Source organism: Leuresthes tenuis, unplaced genomic scaffold, assembly GCF_036924035.1.
Source record: "Leuresthes tenuis unplaced genomic scaffold, fLeuTen1.0.hap1 SCAF_75, whole genome shotgun sequence".
Lineage (NCBI taxonomy): Eukaryota > Metazoa > Chordata > Actinopteri > Atheriniformes > Atherinopsidae > Leuresthes > Leuresthes tenuis.
Window position 1 is genome coordinate 100,946 of NW_027325429.1, and position 23,147 is coordinate 124,092.

The 23,147-nt window shown below is 43.2% G+C and overlaps 4 non-coding genes across 4 annotated transcripts; 2 read left to right on the forward strand and 2 right to left on the reverse strand.

The window, feature by feature from the left end:
* Nucleotides 1–6,742: 6,742 nt before the first annotated feature.
* LOC140286180 (U5 spliceosomal RNA) lies at nt 6,743–6,856 on the forward strand. The gene has a single exon (XR_011911059.1). It is a non-coding gene; the product is annotated as a U5 spliceosomal RNA (small nuclear RNA).
* A 316-nt stretch (nt 6,857–7,172) lies between these two features.
* Nucleotides 7,173–7,363, forward strand: LOC140286161 (U2 spliceosomal RNA). The gene has a single exon (XR_011911042.1). It is a non-coding gene; the product is annotated as a U2 spliceosomal RNA (small nuclear RNA).
* A 2,639-nt stretch (nt 7,364–10,002) lies between these two features.
* Nucleotides 10,003–10,193, reverse strand: LOC140286190 (U2 spliceosomal RNA). The gene has a single exon (XR_011911067.1). It is a non-coding gene; the product is annotated as a U2 spliceosomal RNA (small nuclear RNA).
* A 316-nt stretch (nt 10,194–10,509) lies between these two features.
* Nucleotides 10,510–10,623, reverse strand: LOC140286169 (U5 spliceosomal RNA). Its single transcript, XR_011911049.1, has one exon. It is a non-coding gene; the product is annotated as a U5 spliceosomal RNA (small nuclear RNA).
* Nucleotides 10,624–23,147: the final 12,524 nt, after the last annotated feature.

Below are 23,147 nucleotides of genomic sequence, written 5' to 3' on the forward strand. Positions count from 1 at the left end.
TCCCGCTTTTGATTATGTTTGGTTGGATATTCGAACCTTTTCTTAACTGCTTTTTACAAACCAAGGTCGGACTTTCACACCTTCTTGTAGCCGAACAACTCCGCTCCCGCTATTGATTGTGTACAGTCGGGTATTTTAACCTTTTCTTACCCGCTTTTTACCAACTATGGTCGGACATTCACACCGTCTTACAGCGGAACACCTCCGCTCCCGCTTTTTATGGTGTATAGTCGGGCATTCGAACCTTTTCTTACCCGCTTTTTACCAACTATGGTAGGACATTCAAACCTTCGTGTATCCGAAAACCTCCGCTCTCTCTTTTGATCATACATTGTCGGACATTCGCACCTTTTCTTACCCGCTTTTTACAAACCATGGTCGGACTTTCACACCTTCTTGTAGCCGAACAACTCCGCTCCCGCTATTGATTGTGTACAGTCGGGTATTTTAACCTTTTCTTACCCGCTTTTTACCAACTATGGTCGGATAATCACACCGTCTTACAGCGGAACACCTCCGCTCCCGCTTTTGATGGTGTATGTTCGGGCATTCAAACCTTTTCTTACCCGCTTTTTCCAAACTATGGTCGGCTATTCAATGCTTCCTCTCCACCATACTTGTATGGTGGGATATTCACACCCACTTGCATCCGAAAACCTCCGCCCCAAATTTTGTTGATATTTAGTCGGACATTCGCACCTTACCCGCTTTTGGCAAACTATGGCCTTCTTGCAGCCAAACAACTCTGATCTTGCTTTTGATGATGTAAGGTTGGGCATTCAGACCTTGCTTCACCTGCTTTTCACCAAATATAGTCGGACATTCACACCTTCTTGCAGCCGAACACTTCCGCTCCACCTTTTAGTGTTCTATCACACCTTTTTTTTCACCGCATTTTATACATTATGGTTGGAAATTTTCAACCACTTTCATCCGAAGACCTCTCCTCCCGCTTTTGTTAATATATTTGAACTTTAGTTTGACATTCAAACCTTCTTGCTGCTGAACCACCTCCGCTCCCTGTTTTGATCATATATGGTCTGGCAATACTACCTTTTCTTACCCGTTTGTGAATAATTATGGCTGGACATTCACACCTACTTGCAGCCGAACACAACCTCTCTCGCTTTTGATGATGTATGGACCGGCATTTTTACCTTTTCTAACACATTTTTCAGCAATTATGGTCGGAGATTCACACCTACTCACAGCCGAACAACTCCGCTCCCGCATTTGATGATGTATAGTCGGGCATTCTCACCCTTTCTCATCAGCTTTTTGCAAATTATGATCTGACATTCACACCTACTTGCAGTCGAACAGCTCTGCTCCCGCTTTTGATTATGTTTGGTTGGATATTCGAACCTTTTCTTAACTTCTTTTTACATATTTTGGTTGGACGTTCACAACTTCTTGTAGCCGAACACTTCCACTCCTGCTTTTGATGATGTATGGTTGGGCATTCACACCTGTTTTTTGCCCATTTTTCAGGAATTATGGGTGGACATTCACACCTTGCAGCTGAACACCTCCTATCCCACTCATGATCATGTGCGGTTTGATTTTCGAAAAGTTTCTTTCATGTTTTCTAGCAATTATTGATGGACATGTAGACCTTCTTGCAGCTGAACACCTCCGCTCCCGCTTTTGATCATACATTGTCAGGCATTCGCACCTTGTATTACCCACTTTTTAAAAACTTTAGTCGAACAGTCACACCTTTTTGCAGCCGAACACCACCTCTACCGCTTTTGATGATGGATGGTCCAGCATTCTTACCTTTTCTAACATATTCTTCAGCAATTATGTTCAGACATTCACACCTACTCAGAGCCGAACACCTCCGCTTCCGCTTTTCATGGTATATATTCGGGCATACGAACCTTTTCTTACCCGCTTTTTACAAACCAAGGTCGGACTTTCACACCTTCTCTTAGCTGAACAACTCCGCTCCCTCTTTTGATTGTGTACAGTCGGGTAATTTAACCTTTTCTTACCCGCTTTTTACCAACTATGATCGGACATTCACACCGTCTTACAGCGGAACACCTCCGCTCCCTCTTTTGATGATGTATGGTTAGGCATTCGCACCTTTTCTTACCCATTTTTCAGTAATTATGGGTAGATATTCACACCTTCTTGCAGCTGAACACCTCCTCTCCTGCTTATGATCATGTGCAGTTTAATATTCGAAAATTTTCTTTCATGTTTTCTAGCAATTATTGATGGACATTCAGACCGTCTTGAAGCTGAACACCTCCGCTCCCACTTTTGATGGTGTATAGTCGGGCTTTCGAGCCTTTTCTTCCCCGGTTTTTACAAATTATGGTTGGACATTCAGACCTTCTTGCAGCCGAAAACCTCCACTCCCTCTTTTGATCATACATTGTCGGGTATTCGCACCTTTTCTTACCCGGTTTTTACAAACCATGGTCGGACTTTCACACCTTCTTGTAGCCGAACAACTCCGCTCCCGCTATTGATTGTGTACAGTCGGGTATTTTAACCTTTTCTTACCCGCTTTTTACCAACTATTGTTGGACATTCACACCGTCTTACAGCGGAACACCTCCGCTCCCTCTTTTGATGGTGTATGTTCGGGCACTCGAACCTTTTCTTACCCGCTTTTTACAAACTATGGTCAGACATTCAAACCTTCTTGTAGCCGAACACATCCACTCCTGCTTTTGATGATGGGTATTCAAACCTACTTGTTGCCCGCTTTTCATCAATTATGGGTGGACATACACACCTTGTCGCAGCCAAACACCTCCGCTCCCTGTTTTGATCATGTATGATTGGACATTCGCAACTTTTCTCACCCGCTTTTTACTATGGTCGGCCATTCACAGCTTCCTCTCCACCATACTTGTATGGTTGGATATTCACACCCACTTGCATCCGAAGACCTCCGCCCCCACTTTTGTTGATATTTAGTCGGTCATTCGCAGCTTACCCGCTTTTGGCAAACTATGGCCTTCTTGCAGCCAAACACCTCTGATCTCGTTTTTGATGATGTAAGGTTGGGCGTTCAGACCTTGCTTCACCTGCTTTTCACCAAATATAGTCGAACAGTCACACCTTCTTGCAGCCGAACACTTCTGCTCCACCTTTTAGTGTTCTATGGGGTATTCACACCTTTTTTTTCACCGCATTTTATTGATTATGGTTGGAAATTCTCACCCACTCTTATCCGAAGACCTCTCCTCCTGCTTTTGTTAATATATAGTCGGGCATTCCAACCTTTTCTTACCCGCTTTTTACAAATTATGGTCGAACATTCACACCTACTTGCAGCCGAACACCTCCGCTCCCGCTTTTGATTGTGTATAGTCGGGCTTTCGAGCCTTTTCTTCCCCGGTTTTTACAAATTATGGTTGTACATTCAGACCTTGCAGCCGAAAACCGGACTTTCACACCTTTTAGTAGCGGAACAACTCTGCTCCCGCTATTGATTGTGCACAATAGGGTATTTTAACCTTTTCTTACCTGCTTTTTGCCAATTATGCTTGGACATTCACACCTTCTTACAGCGGAACACCTCCGCTCCCTCCTTTGATGGTGTATGTTCGGGCATTCGAACCTTTTCTTACCCGCTTTTTACAAACTATGGTCAGACATTCAAACCTTCTTGTAGCCGAACACATCCACTCCTGCTTTTGATGATGGGTATTCAAACCTACTTGTTGCCCGCTTTTCATTAATTATGGGTGGACATACACACCTTGTCGCAGCCAAACACCTCCGCTCCCTGTTAGGATCATGTATGGTTGGGCATTCGTACCTTTTCTTACCCATTTTGCAGTAATTATGGGTGGACATTCACACCTTCCTGCATTTGAACACCTCCTCTCCCGCTTATGATCATGTGCGGTTTGATATTCGAAAATTCTCTTCCATGTTTTCTAGCAATTATTGATGGACATTCAGTCCTTCTTGCAGCTGAACACCTCCACTCCAGCTGTTGATGGTGTATAGTCGGGCTTTCGAGCCTTTTCTTCCCAGATTTTTACAAAATATGGATGGACATTCAGACCTTGTTTCAGCCGAAAACCTCCGCTCCCTCTTTTGATCATACATTGTCGGGCATTCGCACCTTTTCTTACCCGCTTTTTACAAACCATGGTCGGACTTTCACACCTTTTAGTAGCGGAACAACTCTGCTCCCGCTATTGATTGTGTACAATCGGGTATTTTAACCTTTTCTTACCTGCTTTTTGCCAACTATGGTCGGACATTCACACCTTCTTACAGCGGAACACCTCCGCTCCCTCCTTTGATGGTGTATGTTCGGGCATTCGAACCTTTTCTTACCCGCTTTTTACAAACTATGGTCAGACATTCACACCTTCTTGCAGCCGAACACTTCCGCTCTACCTTTTAGTGTTCTATGGGGTATTCACACCTTTTTTTTCACCGCATTTTATAGATTATGGTTGTAAATTCTCACCCACTCTTATCCGAAGACCTCTCCTCCTGCTTTGGTTAATATATAGTCGGGCATTCGAACCTTTTCTTACCCGCTTTTTACAAATTATGGTCGAACATTCACACCTACTTGCAGCCGAACACCTCCGCTCCCGCTTTTGATGGTGTATAGTCGGGCTTTCGAGCCTTTTCTTCCCCGGTTTTTACAAATTATGGTTGGACATTCAGACCTTGCAGCCGAAAACCTCCGCTCCCTCTTTTGATCATACATTGTCAGGCATTCGCACCTACTTGCAGCCGAATACTTCCGCTCCACCTTTTAGTGATGTATGGTTGGCATTTGCACCTTTTCTTACCCTTTCTTACCCTACTGATTGCTTAAGATTAAGTTGTTTTTTCTCAAACTACAACATTTTTTTAATTGTTGAAACTTGATTTGAAGTGGATAAATAAGGAGGACAAACAGTTTTAAGTCAGGCTGATAGAAGGAATTAATTTTATAGCAAAATCTGTATTTCGTCATATGTCGAGAGATGCTTATTGCTGAAGAAGTTCTTTCTCATTCTACAAAGTACAACGTTGTTTATCGTTGAAACTTGATTAGACATGAATAAATATGAAGGACAAAGCAGTCTTAACTTGGTTAGAGTTAAGGAATTCGTTTTATAGGAGAATCCGAATTCGTGCATAACTCGTAAAATAGAGCTTATTTTCGGATTCCTGAAGAATGAGTCTGGTTCTTTCTCATAATACAAAGTTTGTTGTTTATTGTTGAAACTTCATCAGAAGTGAAGAAATAAATGAATGCCTATCAACAAATGTGGGATCTAAACTCTAGTGCTTCCTCTAAAATAATTTCCTTTCTCAATTCAGAAATGTGTGTGTGTAAGTCACAACACCCGTGACACCAAAACGGCTTTCTTTTCTCTCTTTTCTCTACACTCTGCACTGTGAGCACACACACCAAATCAGAAAGGCTTTTTTCTCTCTTTTCTACATTATGGACTGTGGGGACACAAAACCACTCTCTCTTTTTTTTTTTTTATTGTGTGCCAGGGCGTTGTCTCACGTATTAGATTATGCTTACGATACGAATGGGTTTATCAGTCACATAAGAATCCATACATACTGATCCTCCCGTAATAAAATGGTCGGATCTTATCAAACACACTTTGTTTCTTGTGACAATCAAGTCAGCGAAACAGCGTATACACGTCAAGACACTGAATCAAGTTTGCCACAAGAACTCATAAGTTTGGCAGTATTGCTCTGCCGTCAGCAATCATACACCGATTTTATTTTCGTGAGACATGTGCAGGCACCTGTTCATCTACTGTTCTATCACTATGAATTAGTTTATCTATTATCAATAAGGATACTTCTACAACTACTATCAAAGTATGTCCAGACTTCTTATGTTGTCAGTTGCTATATATGAATAAGTGGGTAGCTACTGACAAGCATTAAGCATGTCACACAGCCCAAACATATAACATTTCAGGACACACCACACAGTTAACAACCACAGTGAAGTGTCAAAGCCCAAACATGTAACATTCAACAGGACACTTACACAACACATTCAAATCAAACAGTCAGACAACATACAAGAACATATACCCCAGCCGGCATTGCTCCCTGCCTATTTTCCTACAGCTCACTATGTGTGCGCACACCTTTATTCACAAACTCTTCAACTTATACTCTTTTACCAAAGCTGCTACAGCTCGATTGGCCGAATACCCTTAGATCCTATTTCGGTGAATTTGACATCTGCCTTACATGTAACAGATTAGCGGTTTAGCAGTTTTAATTTAGTTTGAGTGAAGGAATTCATTTTATAGCAAAATCCGAAATCGTGATGAACTCATGAAAGTAAGCTTATTCTCGGATTCCTGAAACTTTAGATTTGCTCTTTCTTTTACTGCAAAGTACAACGTTGTTTTTTTTTGTTTAACTCTTTCTAGACATGGTAAATATGAAGGACAAAGCAGTTTTAACATAGTTTGAGTGAAGGAATTCATTTTATAGATAAAATCCCAAGAGTCTGCTGAGAAAAGAGAGTGAATGCGAAGTAGACTTTAACACGGCTCTGGGAGCGAGCCGAGTGTGGGCTAACCGGGAGAATTGCTTGAAAGAAACGCGACACCGAATGAGCGGTCAGAACAAAGCCTCAATACGGTGTTCCCGTGGTGTTTTTGTTGCTGCCTTGTCGATTGCACAGGGGCAAGCGTTTCAACCAAGCAACGCTCACCATGGGGAAGGTGGCTATGGCAACTAGCCTGATGCCCTGCTCCCGCAGTGACGGATAATCGTACTCTGGTTTCTCTTCATAACATACAAGTCTTTCGCCTTTTACTAAAGACTTTCGTGGAGAGCAGCACTAATGAGTTGTTTCTATTTTTGGCAGGCTTTACCTTTGCGGGTGAAGCCCTTTCTGTCTGTGCAAAAGAAATCTTGTTACTGTGCAGAGTGACTTCTCTGAGTAGAGTCGCCTTACTTGTTGCGACTGTGCCGATGTTCGAAGCTGGAGTGCAAAGTTGTGTTTTGAATGGTGCTTGCTGGAGCGTGCGGGAGTGCAAAGTTATACCATTTAAAAGGGCTGAAGAGTGCTCAGTGCAGCAGGTGGGCGGAGGTGCAAAGTGACACTCTGGCCACCTATGGCCATAAAAAGAACAGGGGTGTTAGCGGACAAGTGCGCATTGTGCCAGGAAGGGCCCTCGGACGTGAACCAGTGGACAGTTGTCGCTTCTCGGCCTTTTGGCTAAGATCAAGTGTAGTATCTGTTCTTATCAGTTTAATATCTGATATGTCCTCTATACGAGGACTACATATTAAATGGATTTTTAGCAATAGGAGTTGAAAGAGTAGCTTGCTCCGTTCACTCCAAGCATTGACCCTGTACTGCAGTGCCGCTGGGAACGGTGCGCTCTTCTCTACTCTTGTGAAAAAGCAAACAGCGGTGCAGGATGCAAGTTTCAGGGAGCCCAAGATGAAACTTTCTTTTAGTCTGCTGAGAAAAGAGAGTGAATGCGAAGTAGACTTTAACACGGCTCTGGGAGCGAGCCGAGTGCGGGCTAACCGGGAGAATTGCTTGAAAGAAACGCCATACCAAATGAGCGGTCAGAACAAAGCCTCAATACGGTGTTCCCGTTGTGTTTTTGTTGCTGCCGCTGTTTGCTTTTTCTCAAGAGCGCACCTGTTGAGGGGGGGCCTGTGGGGGCCTGGGTGATGGTGGGTCTCAGGCCCGGGCTGCTGCGACTGGTGTGACCGGGTGGTTTGTTTGTTTGTTTTTTGTTGTTGTTTGTTTGTTTTTTGTAGAGGTCCTCCGGAGTGGGGTTGGGTTGAGTGGGGTGGGGCGGGATGGGTACCTTCTGGGGGTACAGTAGCTCCCAGAATATGGTCGCTGTAGGCCCCGAGCCTGGTGGACATCAGGCCCTCCTGTCCTGTGTTGGCTCCCTTTTAAAAAGTACAGAACTTAGAACAGGTCTAGACCCTGGCTTTCGGCAGAACTGTCTTCTTTACTTTTTTTTTTTTTCCCCTTATCGTGTTCAGCATTATGGCAGCAGAATTGTAGTCTGAATACCTTTGATGCCAAACAGATTTGCTTTGCCAAGGGAAGTTTTATAAATGTAAAGCTCCCCTTGATGCCCATTTATTTATTTCTGTTTACAATATATGACATGTAATAGAACTGAACCGGACCGGGGGACAAGGAAAGAAGAAGAGGAAAGAAGAGAAAAACAGAACATACATCGCATACAACACAGCTGTGGATATAGATGACCTGAGACGACATGATAATACATCAACTGCTTAGCGACCATGCTACTGGACTAATGAATGTGGTTGTGTGTGTGTGAGAACATGCAACACCCATGGCACAGGACCTACATGATAACCGTGCTTAGTTATGAGTGTATAAGCGTACAGGGCCACAATCCACAGCCCCCCCAAGCAATCAGAAGCAGGCAGAGAGGGCCACAAGACCCAGGCCACCAGCAGCCCCCACAGAGCACAGAACCCAGGAAGCCCACCGCAGGGGCAACCACGCATCCACCCAGAAGACTGCAGAGGAAGCCCCCGGAAAGAGCCCCCATAAGCATAGGGCAGAGGCCCTCCGGGAGCCAGGGGCAACAGCCCACCGACGTCGCCAGGCCCCAGCCGCCCAGACATGGGCCGTGCACTGGATCCGGGCCCCAGGAGCCCGAGCGCCCCCAAACCCCCCGGCAGAGGCCCCACCCAATACCCAGGAGGGCCAAGCGCCCCAGACAGCCACACAGTGGGTCAGCGCCTGCCCCAGCACCCCTGGCCAAGTGCCCTGGGAGTCAAGACGTGCCCACAGGTGGGTGAAGTCGCGAGCAGCGGAGAGAGGCCACGCCGCCCCCCCCATCGGGAGAAGCACAGGCAGGCCAGGCGACAGCAAGTCCAAGATCCAGGCCCAATCATTACCACACACACTTTCATGTCCCATACATCCACACGTCCTCCCTCCCTCGACACCGCTGGGGTGTAGTGCAGCGGGCACACCAGGGGGCCAGCAGCCCCCCAGCCACCACAGACCCCAAACCAGCAGAACAATTAATTAATCCTCCTGGCCCCTCCCGCCCCGAGCAGCAACCAGGAAGCAGGGGTGTGCGAAGAAGACTCCTCCCCTCACCCTTCTGGCTCTTCAATATTTTCTAATAGTGAGCAATTAAAATTGAGGGGCAGCCAAACTTGTAGAACTGGGAGCGTGGCCCTCTGGGCAGCCTACATACCCAAAGAGCCCCGCCCACCAGATGCCACTCAGTGTAACCACCCCCCAAGACCTAATGTGTGTGTGTGAGTGTGTTTGATAAGTAGTAATGTCTAAGGTGTAATTAAAACAGGGGTGGGAACTGCAGAGTGCAACTACTGCAGAGTCCACTACACCCCACCGAACACACACACCCCCAAAACCCTTCATGTGTGAGTGTGTGCTGTGTACAGGAGCCAGAAGGGAGAGGGGTATGGGGATATACACTGGGAGCAGCCAGGGACTGGCTGCAATAGGCATCCCCGCTACCAGGGAGCCAACACAGGACAGGAGGGCCTGATGTCCACCAGGCTCGGGGCCTGCAGCGACCATATTCTGGGAGCTACTGTACCCCCAGAAGGTACCCATCCCGCCCCACCCCACTCAACCCAACCCCACTCCGGAGGACCTCTACAAAAAACAAACAAACAACAACAAAAAACAAACAAACAAACCACCCGGTCACACCAGTCGCAGCAGCCCGGGCCTGAGACCCACCATCACCCAGGCCCCCCCAGGCCCCCACTCAACAGGTGCGCTCTTGTGAAAAAGCAAACAGCGGCAGCAACAAAAACACAACGGGAACACCGTATTGAGGCTTTGTTCTGACCGCTCATTTGGTATGGCGTTTCTTTCAAGCAATTCTCCAGGTTAGCCCGCACTCGGCTCGCTCCCAGAGCCGTGTTAAAGTCTACTTCGCATTCACTCTCTTTTCTCAGCAGACTAAAAGAAAGTTTCATCTTGGGCTCCCTGAAACTTGCATCCTGCACCGCTGTTTGCTTTTTCACAAGAGTAGAGAAGAGCGCACCGTTCCCAGCGGCACTGCAGTACGGGGTCATTGCTTGGAGTGAACGGAGCAAGCTACTTTTTCAACTCCTATTGCTAAAAATCCATTTAATATGTAGTCCTCGTATAGAGGACATATCAGATATTAAACTGATAAGAACAGATACTACACTTGATCTTAGCCAAAAGGCCGAGGAGCGACAACTGTCCACTGGTTCACATCCGAGGGCCCTTCCTGGCACAATGCGCACTTGTCCGCTAACACCCCTGTTCTTTTTATGGCCATAGGTGGCCAGAGTGTCACTTTGCACCTCCGCCCACCCGCTGCACTGAGCACTCTTCAGCCCTTTTAAATGGTATAACTTTGCACTCCCGCACGCTCCAGCAAGCACCATTCAAGCAACAACTTTGCACTCCAGCTTCGAACATCGGCACAGTCGCAACAAGTAAGGCGACTCTACTCAGAGAAGTCACTCTGCACAGTAACAAGATTTCTTTTGCACAGACAGAAAGGGCTTCACCCGCAAAGGTAAAGCCTGCCAAAAATAGAAACAACTCATTAGTGCTGCTCTCCACAGAAGTCTTTAGTAAAAGGCGAAAGACTTGTACGTTATGAAGAGAAACCAGAGTACGATTATCCGTCACTGCGGGAGCAGGGCATCAGGCTAGTTGGCATAGCCACCTTCCCCATGGTGAGCTTTGCTTGGTTGAGACGCTTGCTCCCCCCCCCCCCCTTGCTCCTCGGCTGACCAAGTAGGAACAATCGGGCCCTATTCGATGGCTGCCTTGTCTTTTACTCTGTGCAAAAGACAAGGCAGCAACAAAAACACCACGGGAAAACCGTATTGAGGCTTTGTTCTGACCGCTCATTCGGTGTCGCGTTTCTTTCAAGCAATTCTCCCGGTTAGCCCGCACTCGGCTCGCTCCCAGAGCCGTGTTAAAGTCTACTTCGCATTCACTCTCTTTTCTCAGCAGACTCTTGGGATTTTATCAATAAAATGAATTCCTTCACTCAAACTATGTTAAAACTGCTTTGTCCTTCATATTTACCATGTCTTGAAAGATTTAAACAAAAAAACCAACGTTGTACTTTGCAGTAAAAGAAATAGCAAATCTAAAGTTTCAGGAATCCGAGAATAAGCTTACTTTCATGAGTTCTTCACGATTTCGGATTTTGCTATAAAATGAATTCCTTCACTCAACCTAAATTAAAACTGCTAAACCGCTAATCTGTTACATGTAAGGCAGATGTCAAATTCACCGAATTAGGATTATTCGGTATTCGGCCAATCGAGCTGTAGCAGCTTCGGTAAAAGAGTATAAGTTGAAGAGTTTGTGAATAAAGGTGTGCGCACACATAGTGAGCTGTACGAAAATAGGCAGGGAGCAATGCCGGCTGGGGTATATGTTCTTGTATGTTGTCTGACTGTTTGATTTGAATGTGTTGTGTAAGTGTCCTGTTGAATGTTACATGTTTGGGCTTTGACACGCTTCACTGTGGTTGTTAACTGTGTGGTGTGTCCTGAAATGTTATATGTTTGGGCTGTGTGACATGCTTGATGCTTGTCAGTAGCTACCCACTTATTCATATATAGCAACTGACAACATAAGAAGTCTGGACATACTTTGATAGTAGTTGTAGAAGTATCCTTATTGATAATAGATAAACTAATTCATAGTGATAGAACAGTAGATGAACAGGTGCCTGCACATGTCTCACGAAAATAAAATGGGTGTATGATTGCTGACGGCAGAGCAATACTGCCAAACTTATGAGTTCTTGTGGCAAACTTGATTCAGTGTCTTGACGTGTATACGCTGTTTCGCTGACTTGATTGTCACAAGAAACAGTGTGTTTGATAAGATCCGACCATTTTATTACGGGAGGATCAGTATGTATGGATTCTGATGTGACTGATAAACCCATTCGTATCGTAAGCATAATCTAATACGTGAGACAACGCCCTGGCACAAAATCGAAAAAAAAAAAGAGAGAGCGGTTTTGTGTCCCCACAGTCCATAATGTAGAAAAGAGAGAAAAAAGCCTTTCTGATTTGGTGTGTGTGCTCATAGTGCAGAGTGTAGAGAAAAGAGAGAAAAGAAAGCCGTTTTGGTGTCACGGGTGTTGTGACTTACACACACACATTTCTGAATTGAGAAAATAAATTATTTTAGAGGAAGCAGTAGAGTTTAGATCCCACATTTGTTGATAGGCATTCATTTATTTCTTCACTTCTGATGAAGTTTCAACAATAAACAACAAACTTTGTATTATGAGAAAGAACCAGACTCATTCTTCAGGAATCCGAAAATAAGCTCTATTTTACGAGTTATGCACGAATTCGGATTCTCCTATAAAACGAATTCCTTAACTCTAACCAAGTTAAGACTGCTTTGTCCTTCATATTTATTCATGTCTAATCAAGTTTCAACGATAAACAACGTTGTACTTTGTAGAATGAGAAAGAACTTCTTCAGCAATAAGCATCTCTCGACATATGACGAAATACAGATTTTGCTATAAAATTAATTCCTTCTATCAGCCTGACTTAAAACTGTTTGTCCTCCTTATTTATCCACTTCAAATCAAGTTTCAACAATTAAAAAAATTTGTAGTTTGAGAAAAAACAACTTAATCTTAAGCAATCAGTAGGGTAAGAAAGGGTAAGAAAAGGTGCAAATGCCAACCATACATCACTAAAAGGTGGAGCGGAAGTATTCGGCTGCAAGTAGGTGCGAATGCCTGACAATGTATGATCAAAAGAGGGAGCGGAGGTTTTCGGCTGCAAGGTCTGAATGTCCAACCATAATTTGTAAAAACCGGGGAAGAAAAGGCTCGAAAGCCCGACTATACACCATCAAAAGCGGGAGCGGAGGTGTTCGGCTGCAAGTAGGTGTGAATGTTCGACCATAATTTGTAAAAAGCGGGTAAGAAAAGGTTCGAATGCCCGACTATATATTAACCAAAGCAGGAGGAGAGGTATTCGGATAAGAGTGGGTGAGAATTTACAACCATAATCTATAAAATGCGGTGAAAAAAAAGGTGTGAATACCCCATAGAACACTAAAAGGTAGAGCGGAAGTGTTCGGCTGCAAGAAGGTGTGAATGTCTGACCATAGTTTGTAAAAAGCGGGTAAGAAAAGGTTCGAATGCCCGAACATACACCATCAAAGGAGGGAGCGGAGGTGTTCCGCTGTAAGAAGGTGTGAATGTCCGACCATAGTTGGCAAAAAGCAGGTAAGAAAAGGTTAAAATACCCGATTGTACACAATCAATAGCGGGAGCAGAGTTGTTCCGCTACTAAAAGGTGTGAAAGTCCGACCATGGTTTGTAAAAAGCGGGTAAGAAAAGGTGCGAATGCCCGACAATGTATGATCAAAAGAGGGAGCGGAGGTTTTCGGCTGAAACAACGTCTGAATGTCCATCCATATTTTGTAAAAATCTGGGAAGAAAAGGCTCGAAAGCCCGACTATACACCATCAACAGCTGGAGCGGAGGTGTTCAGCTGCAAGAAGGTCTGAATGTCCATCAATAATTGCTAGAAAACATGGAAGAGAATTTTCGAATATCAAACCGCACATGATCATAAGCGGGAGAGGAGGTGTTCAAATGCAAGAAGGTGTGAATGTCCACCCATAATTACTGCAAAATGGGTAAGAAAAGGTACGAATGCCCAACCATACATGATCCTAACAGGGAGCGGAGGTGTTTGGCTGCGACAAGGTGTGTATGTCCACCCATAATTAATGAAAAGCGGGCAACAAGTAGGTTTGAATACCCATCATCAAAAGCAGGAGTGGATGTATTCAGCTACAAGAAGGTTTGAACGTCTGACCATAGTTTGTAAAAAGTGGGTAAGAAAAGGTTCGAATGCCCGAACATACACCATCAAAGGAGGGAGCGGAGGTGTTCCGCTGTAAGAAGGTGTGAATGTCGAACCATAATTGGCAAAAAGCAGGTAAGAAAAGGTTAAAATACCCTATTGTACACAATCAATAGCGGGAGCAGAGTTGTTCCGCTACTAAAAGGTGTGAAAGTCCGACCATGAATTGTAAAAAGCGGGTAGGAAAAGGTGCGAATGCCCGACAATGTATGATCAAAAGAGGGAGCGGAGGTTTTCGGCTGAAAGAAGGTCTGAATGTCCATCCATAATTTGTAAAAATCGGGGAAGAAAAGGCTCGAAAGCCCGACTATACACCATCAACAGCTGGAGCGGAGGTGTTCAGCTGCAAGAAGGTCTGAATGTCCATCAATAATTGCTAGAAAACATGGAAGAGAATTTTCGAATATCAAACCGCACATGATCATAAGCGGGAGAGGAGGTGTTAAAATGCAAAAAGGTGTGAATGTCCACCCATAATTACTGCAAAATGGGTAACAAAAGGTACGAATGCCCATCCATACATCATCAAAAGAAGGAGTGGATGTGTTCGGCTAGAAGAAGGTTTTAATGTCCGACCATAGTTTGTAAAAAGCGGGTAAGAAAAGATTCGAATGCCCGAACATACACCATCAAAAGAGGGAGCGGAGGTGTTCCACTGTAAGAAGGTGTGAATGTCTGACCATAGTTGGTAAAAAGCGGGTAAGAAAAGGTGAAAATACCCGACTGTACACAATCAATAGCGGGAGCGGAGTTGTTCGGCTACTAAAAGGTGTGAAAGTCCGACCCTGATTTGTAAAAAGCGGGTAAGAGAAGGTGCGAATGCCCGACAATGTATGATCAAAAGAGGGAGCGGAGGTTTTCGGCTGCAAGAAGGTCTGAATGTCCAACAATAATTTAGTAAAAACCGGGGAAGAAAAGGCTCGAAAGCCCGACTATACATCATCAAAAGCGGGAGCGGAGGTGTTCAGCTGCAAGAAGGTCTGAATGTCCATCAATAATTGCTAGAAAACATGAAAGAAAATTTTCGAATATCAAACCACACATCATCATAAGCGGGAGAGGAGGTGGTCCGCTGCAAGAAGGTGTGAATGTCCGACCATAGTTTGTAAAAAATGGGTAAGAAAAGGTACGAATGCTCAACCATACATCATCAAAAGCAGGAGTGGATGTGTTCGGCTAAAAGAAGGTTTTAATGTCCGACCATAGTTCGTAAAATGCGGGTAAGAAAAGGTTCGAATGCCCGAACATACACCATCAAAAGAGGGAGCGGAGGTGTTCGGCTACAAGAAGGTGTGAAAGTCCGACCATGGTTTGTAAAAAGCGGGTAAGAAAAGGTTCGAATGCCCGAATATATACCATCAAAAGCGGAAGCGGAGGTGTTCGGCTGCAAGAAGGTGTGAACGTCCGACCAAAGTTTGTAAAAAGCAGTGAAGAAAAGTTTCGAATATCCAACCAAACATAATCAAAAGCGGGAGCAGAGCTGTTCGACTGCAAGTAGGTGTGAATGTCAGATAATAATTTGCAAAAAGCTGATGAGAAAGGGTGAGAATGCCCGACTATACACCATCAAATGCGGGAGCGGAAGTGTTCGGCTGTGAGTAGGTGTGAATGTCAAACCATAATTGCTGAAAAATGTGTTAGAAAAGACTAGAATGCCGGACCATACATCATCAAAAGCGGGAAAAGTGGTGTTCGGCTGCAAGTAGGTGTGAATGTCCAGCCATAATTACTCACAAACCGGTAAGAAAAGGTAGTATTGCCAGACCATACATTATCAAAACAGGGAGCGGAGGTGGTTCAGCTGCAAGGTGTGAATGTCTGACTAAAGTTTATAAAAAGCGGGTAAGACAAGGTGCGAATGCCTGACAATGTATGATCAAATGAGGGAGCGGAGGTTTTCGGCTGCAAGGTCTGAATTTACAACCATAATTTGTAAAAACCGGGGAAGAAAAGGCTCGAAAGCCCGACTATACACCATCAAAAGCGGGAGCGGAGGTGTTCGGCTGCAAGTAGGTGTGAATGTTCGACCATAATTTGTAAAAAGCGGGTAAGAAAAGGTTTGAATGCCCGACTATATATTAACAAAAGCAGGAGGAGAGGTCTTCGGATAAGAATGGGTGAGAATTTCCAACCATAATCAATAAAATGCGGTGAAAAAAAAGGTGTGAATACCCCATAGAACACTAAAAGTGTTTGGCTGCAAGAAGGTGTGACTGTTCGACTATATTTGGTGAAAAGCAGGTGAAGCAAGGTCTGAATGCCCAACCTTACATCATCAAAAACGAGATCAGAGGTGTTTGGCTGCAAGAAGGCCATAGTTTGCCAAAAGCGGGTAAGCTGCGAATGACCGACTAAATATCAACAAAAGTGGGGCGGAGGTCTTCGGATGCAAGTGGGTGTGAATATCCCACCATACAAGTATGGTGGAGAGGAAGCTGTGAATGGCCGACCATAGTAAAAAGCGGGTGAGAAAAGGTGCGAATGTCCAATCATACATGATCAAAACAGGGAGCGGAGGTGTTTGGCTGCGACAAGGTGTGTATGTCCACCCATAATTAATGAAAAGCGGGCAACAAGTAGGTTTGAATACCCATCATCAAAAGCAGGCATGGATGTGTTCGGCTACAAGAAGGTTTGAATGTCTGACCATAGTTTGTAAAAAGCGGGTAAGAAAAGGTTCGAGTGCCCGAACATACACCATCAAAAGAGGGAGCGGAGGTGTTCCGCTGTAAGACGGTGTGAATGTCCGACCATAGTTGGTAAAAAGCGGTTAAGAAAAGGTTAAAATACCCGACTGTACAAAATCAATAGCGGGAGCGGAGTTGTTCGGCTACAAGAAGGTGTGAAAGTCCGACCATGGTTTGTAAAAAGCAGTTAAGAAAAGGTTCGAATATCCAACCAAACATAATCAAAAGCGGGAGAAGAGCTGTTCGACTGCAAGTAGGTGTGAATGTTCAGCCATAATTACTCACAAACGGGGGAAGAAAAGGTAGTATTGCCAGACCATACATGATCAAAACAGGGAGCGGAGGTTCAGCTGCAAGGTGTGAATGTCTGACTATAGTTTGTAAAAAGCGGGTAAGACAAGGTGCGAATTTCCAACAATGTATGATCAAAAGACAGAGCGGAGGTGTTCGGCTGCAAGGTCTGAATGTCCAACCATAATTTGTAAAAACCGGGTAAGAAAAGGCTCGAAATTCCGACTATACATCATCAAAAGCGGGAGCGGAGGTGTTCAGCTGCAAGAAGGTGTGAATGTTCGACTAAAGTTTATAAAAAGCTGGTAAGACAAGGAGCGATGTCCCGACATTGTATGATCAAAAGCGGGAGCGGAAGTGTCCAGCTGTGAGTAGGTGTGAATGTCCGACCATAATTGCTGAAAAATGTGTTAGAAAAGGTAAGAATACTGGACCATACATCATCAAAAGCGGGAGAGGTGGTGTTCGGCTGCAAGAAGGTGTGAAAGTCCGACAATGGTTTGTAAAAAGCGGGTAATAAAAGGTTTGAATGCCCGAATATACATCATCAAAAGCGGAGGTGTACGGATGCAAGAAGGTGTGAACGTCCGACCAAAGTTTGTAAAAAGCAGTGAAAAGCGAGAAAAAGCTTTTCGTGAGTTCTGCATGATTTGGGATTTTGCTTATAAAATGCATTACTTCACTCAAACTATGTTAAAACTGATTTGTCCTTCATATTTACCATGTCTAGAAATATTTAAACAAAAAAACAACGTTGTACTTTGCAGTAAAAGAAAGAGCAAATCTAAAGTTTCAGGAATCCGAGTATAAGCCTGCTTTCATGAGTTCTGCACGATTTCGGATTTTGCTATAAAATGAATTGCTTTGCTCAAACCAAGTTAAAACTGCTTTGTCCTTCCATATTCATCAATGTCTAGATCGACTTCAACAAAGAAAAACATTGGACTTTGCAGTAGAAGAAGTTGAAATCCATCTACACATTGATAAATATGAAGGACAAAGCAGTTCCCACTTGCCCATAAGAAAATAAGCTTATTCTCGGATTCCTGATCCTTCAGTTTTGCTCTTTCTTCTACTGCAAAATACAATGTTGTTCTTTGTTGAAGTCGATCTAGACATTGATAAATATGAATGAAAAAGCAGTTTTAACTTGGTTTGAGTGAATGAATTCATTTTATACATAAAATCCGAAATCGTGCAGAACTCATGAAAATAAGCTTATTCTCGGATTCCTAAAACTTTTGATTGGCTCTTTCTTTTACTGCAAAGTACAACGTTGTTTTTTTGTTTAAATCTATCGAGACATTTATAAATATGAAGGTAAAAGCCGTTTTAACATAGTTTGAGTGAAGGAATTGATTTTATAGATAAAATCCCAAATCATGCAGAACTCCTCAAAAGGGGCGTATGGCTTAATCACAAGTGTGGCTCTTTCTCATTCAGGGTAGTATGAGGAAGTTTATGCTTGAAATATATGTAGAAATGGGTACATATGAAGGAAAAAGCAGTGTTAACTTAGTTTGAGTGAAGGAATTCATTTTATACATAAAATCCCAAATCATGCAGAACGTATGAAAAGAAGCTTATTCTCGGATTCCTGATTCTTCAGTTTTGCTCTTTCTTCTACTGCAAAATACAATGTTGTTCTTTGTTGAAGTCGATCTAGACATTGATAAATATGAAGGAAAAAGCAGTTTTAACTTGGTTTGAGTGAATGAATTCGTTTTATACGTAAAATCCGAAATCGTGCAGAACTCATGAAAATAAGCTTATTCTCGGATTCCTAAAACTTTTGATTTGCTCTTTCTTTTATTGCAAAGTACAACGTTGTTTTTTTGTTTAAATCTATCTAGACATTGATAAATATGAAGGTGAAAGCCGTTTTAACATAGTTTGAGTGAAGGAATTAATTTTATAGATAAAATCCCAAACCATGCAGAACTCCTCAAAAGGGGCGTATGGCTTAATCACAAGTGTGGCTCTTTCTCATTCAGGGTAGTATGAGGAAGTTTATGCTTGAAATATATATAGAAATGGGTACATATGAAGGACAAAGCAGTGTTAACTTAGTTTGCGTGAAGGAATTCATTTTATACATAAAATCCGAAATCGTGCAGAACTCATGAAAATAAGCTTATTCTCGGATTCCTAAAACTTTTGATTGGCTCTTTCTTTTACTGCAAAGTACAACGTTGTTTTTTTGTTTAAATCTATCGAGACATTTATAAATATGAAGGTAAAAGCCGTTTTAACATAGTTTGAGTGAAGGAATTGATTTTATAGATAAAATCCCAAATCATGCAGAACTCCTCAAAAGGGGCGTATGGCTTAATCACAAGTGTGGCTCTTTCTCATTCAGGGTAGTATGAGGAAGTTTATGCTTGAAATATATGTAGAAATGGGTACATATGAAGGAAAAAGCAGTGTTAACTTAGTTTGAGTGAAGGAATTCATTTTATACATAAAATCCCAAATCATGCAGAACGTATGAAAAGAAGCTTATTCTCGGATTCCTGATTCTTCAGTTTTGCTCTTTCTTCTACTGCAAAATACAATGTTGTTCTTTGTTGAAGTCGATCTAGACATTGATAAATATGAAGGAAAAAGCAGTTTTAACTTGGTTTGAGTGAATGAATTCATTTTATACGTAAAATCCGAAATCGTGCAGAACTCATGAAAATAAGCTTATTCTCGGATTCCTAAAACTTTTGATTTGCTCTTTCTTTTATTGCAAAGTACAACGTTGTTTTTTTGTTTAAATCTATCTAGACATTGATAAATATGAAGGTGAAAGCCGTTTTAACATAGTTTGAGTGAAGGAATTAATTTTATAGATAAAATCCCAAACCATGCAGAACTCCTCAAAAGGGGCGTATGGCTTAATCACAAGTGTGGCTCTTTCTCATTCAGGGTAGTATGAGGAAGTTTATGCTTGAAATATATATAGAAATGGGTACATATGAAGGACAAAGCAGTGTTAACTTAGTTTGCGTGAAGGAATTCATTTTATACATAAAATCCGAAATCGTGCAGAACTCATGAAAATAAGCTTATTCTCGGATTCCTAAAACTTTTGATTTGCACTTTCTTTTACTGCAAAGTACAACGTTGTTTTTTGTTGAAATCTATCTAGACATTGATAAATACCAGCCGAAATTCTGCTGCCGTTTTTGATAATTTATGGTTGGGCATTCTTACCTTTTCTTACCCGCTTTTTACAAATTATGATCTTACATTCACACCTACTTGCAGTCGAACACCTTCTCATCCACTTATGATCATGTGCGGTTGGGCTTTCGCACCTTTTCTTACCCATTTTTCAGTAAGTATGGGTGGACATTCAGACCTTCTTGCAGCCGAAAACGTCCGCTCCTCTTTTGATCATACATTGTCGGGCATTCACACGTTGTCTTACCCGCTTTTTACAAACTTTAGTCGGACATTCAAACCTTCTTGCAGCTGAACCACCTCCGCTCCCTGTTTTGATCATATATGGTCTGGCAATAGTACCTTTTCTTACCCGTTTGTGAGTAATTATGGCTGGACATTCACACCTACTTGCAGCCGAACACAACCTCTCCCGCTTTTGATGATATATGGTCCGGCATTCTTACCTTTTCTAACACATTTTTCAGCAATTATGGTCGGACATTCACACCTACTCACAGACGAACACCTCCGCTCCCACATTTGATAGTGTATAGTCGGGCATTCTCACCCTTTCTCAACAGCTTTTTGCAAATTATGATCTGATATTCACACCTACTTGCAGTCGAACAGCTCTGCTCCCGCTTTTGATTATGTTTGGTTGGATATTCGACCATTTTCTTAACTGCTTTTTACAAACTTTGGTCGGACGTTCACACCGTCTTGCAGCCGAACACCTCCGCTTCCGCTTTTGATGGTATATAGTCGGGCATTCGAGCCTTTTCTTACCCGCCTATTACTTACTATGGTTGGACATTCAAACCTTCTTGTAGCTGAACCACCTCCGCTCCCTGTTTTGATCATATATGGTCTGGCAATAGTACCTTTTCTTACCCGTTTGTGAGTAATTATGGCTGGACATTCACACCTACTTGCACCTGAACACCTCTGCTCCCGCTTTTGATGGTGTATAGTCGGGCTTTCGAGCCTTTTCTTCCCCGATTTTTACAAATTGTGGTTGGACATTCAGACCTTGCAGCCGAAAACCTCCGCTCCCTCTTTTGATCATACATTGTCGGGCATTCGCCCCTTGTCTTACACGGTTTTTAAAAAAATTAGTCAGACATTCACACCTTGCAGCTGAACCACCTCCATTCCCTGTTTTGATCAGGTGTGGTCTGGAAATACTACCTTTTCTTCCCCCGTTTGTGAGTAATTATGGCTGGACATTAACACCTACTTGCAGCCGAAAAACCACCTCTCCCGCTTTTGATGATGTATTGTCCGGCATTCTAGTCTTTTCTATCACATTTTTCAGCAATTATGATCTGACATTCACACCTACTTGCAGTCGAACAGCTGTGCTCCCGCTTTTGATTATGTTCGGTTGGATATTCAAACCTTTTCTTAACTGCTTTTTACAAACTTTGGTCGGACGTTCACACCTTCTTGCAGCCGAACACCTCCCCTTCCGCTTTTGATGGTATATATTCGGGTATTCGAACCTTCTCTTACCCGCTTTTTACAAACCATGGTTGGACTTTCATACCTTCTTGTAGCTGAACAACTCCACTCCTGCTTTTGATGATTTATGGTTGGACATTCGCATCTTTTCCTACCCATTTTTCAGTAATTATTGGTGGATATTCACACCTTCTTGCAGCTGAACACCTCCTCTCCCGCTAATGATCATGTAAGGTTTGATATTCGAAAATTTTCTTTCATGTTTTAAAGCAATTATTAATGGACATTCACACCTACTTGCAGCCGAACACCACCTCTCCCGCTTTTGATGATGTATGGACCGGCATTCTTACCTTTTCTAACACATTTTTCAGCAATTATGGTTGGAGAATCACACCTACTCACAGCCGAACAACTCCGCTACCGCATTTGATGGTGTATAGTCGGGCATTCTCACCCTTTCTCATCAGCTTTTTGCAAATTATTCTCTGACATTCACACCTACTTGCAGTCGAACAGCTCTGCTCCCGCTTTTGATTATGTTTGGTTAGATATTCGAACCTTTTCTTAACTGCTTTTTTACAAACTTTGGTCGGACGTTCACACCTTCTCTTAGCTGAACAACTCCGCTCCCTCTTTTGATTGTGTACAGTCGGGTATTTTAACCTTTTCTTACCCGCTTTTTACCAACTATGATCGGACATTTACACCGTCTTACAGCGGAACACCTCCGCTACCTCTTTTGATGGTGTATGTTCGGGCATTCGAACCTTTTCTTACCCGCTTTTTAAAACCAGGGTCGGACTTTCACACCTTTTAGTAGCCGAACAACTCCGCTCCCGCTATTGATTATGTACAGTGGGGTATTTTAACCTTTTCTTACCCGCTTTTTACCAACTATGGTCGGACATTCACACCTTCTTACAGCGGAACACCTCCGCTCCCTCTTTTGATGGTGTATGTTTGGGCATTCGAACCTTTTCTTACCCGCTTTTTACAAACTATGGTCGGACATTCAAACCTTCTTGTAGCCGAACACATCCACTCCTGCTTTTGATGATGTATGGTTGGGCATTCGCACCTTTTCTTACCCATTTTTCAGTAATTATGGGTGGACATTCACACCTTCTTGCAGCTGAACACCTCATCTCCCGCTTATTATCATGTGCGGTTTGATATTCGAAAATTCTCTTTCATGTTTTCTAGCAATTATTGATGGACATTCAGACCTTCTTGCGGCTGAACACCTCCGCTCCAGCTTTTGATGGTGTATAGTCGGGCTTTCGAGCCTTTTCTTCCCCGGTTTTTACAAATTATGGTTGGACATTCAGACCTTCTTTCAGCTGAAAACCTCCGCTCCCTCTTTTGATCATACATTGTCGGGCATTCGCACCTTTTCTTACCCGCTTTTTACAAACTTTAGTCGGACATTAACACCTTCTTGCAGCTTAACCACCTCCGCTCCCTGTTTTGATCATGTATGGTCTGGCAATACTACCTTTTCTTACCCATTTGTGAGTAATTATGGCTGGACATTCACACCTACATGCAGCCGAACACCACCTCTCCCGCTTTTGATGATGTATGGACCGGCATTCTTACCTTTTCTAACACATTTTTCAGCAATTATGGTTGGAGATTCACACCTACTCACAGCCGAACACCTCCGCTCCCGCATTTGAT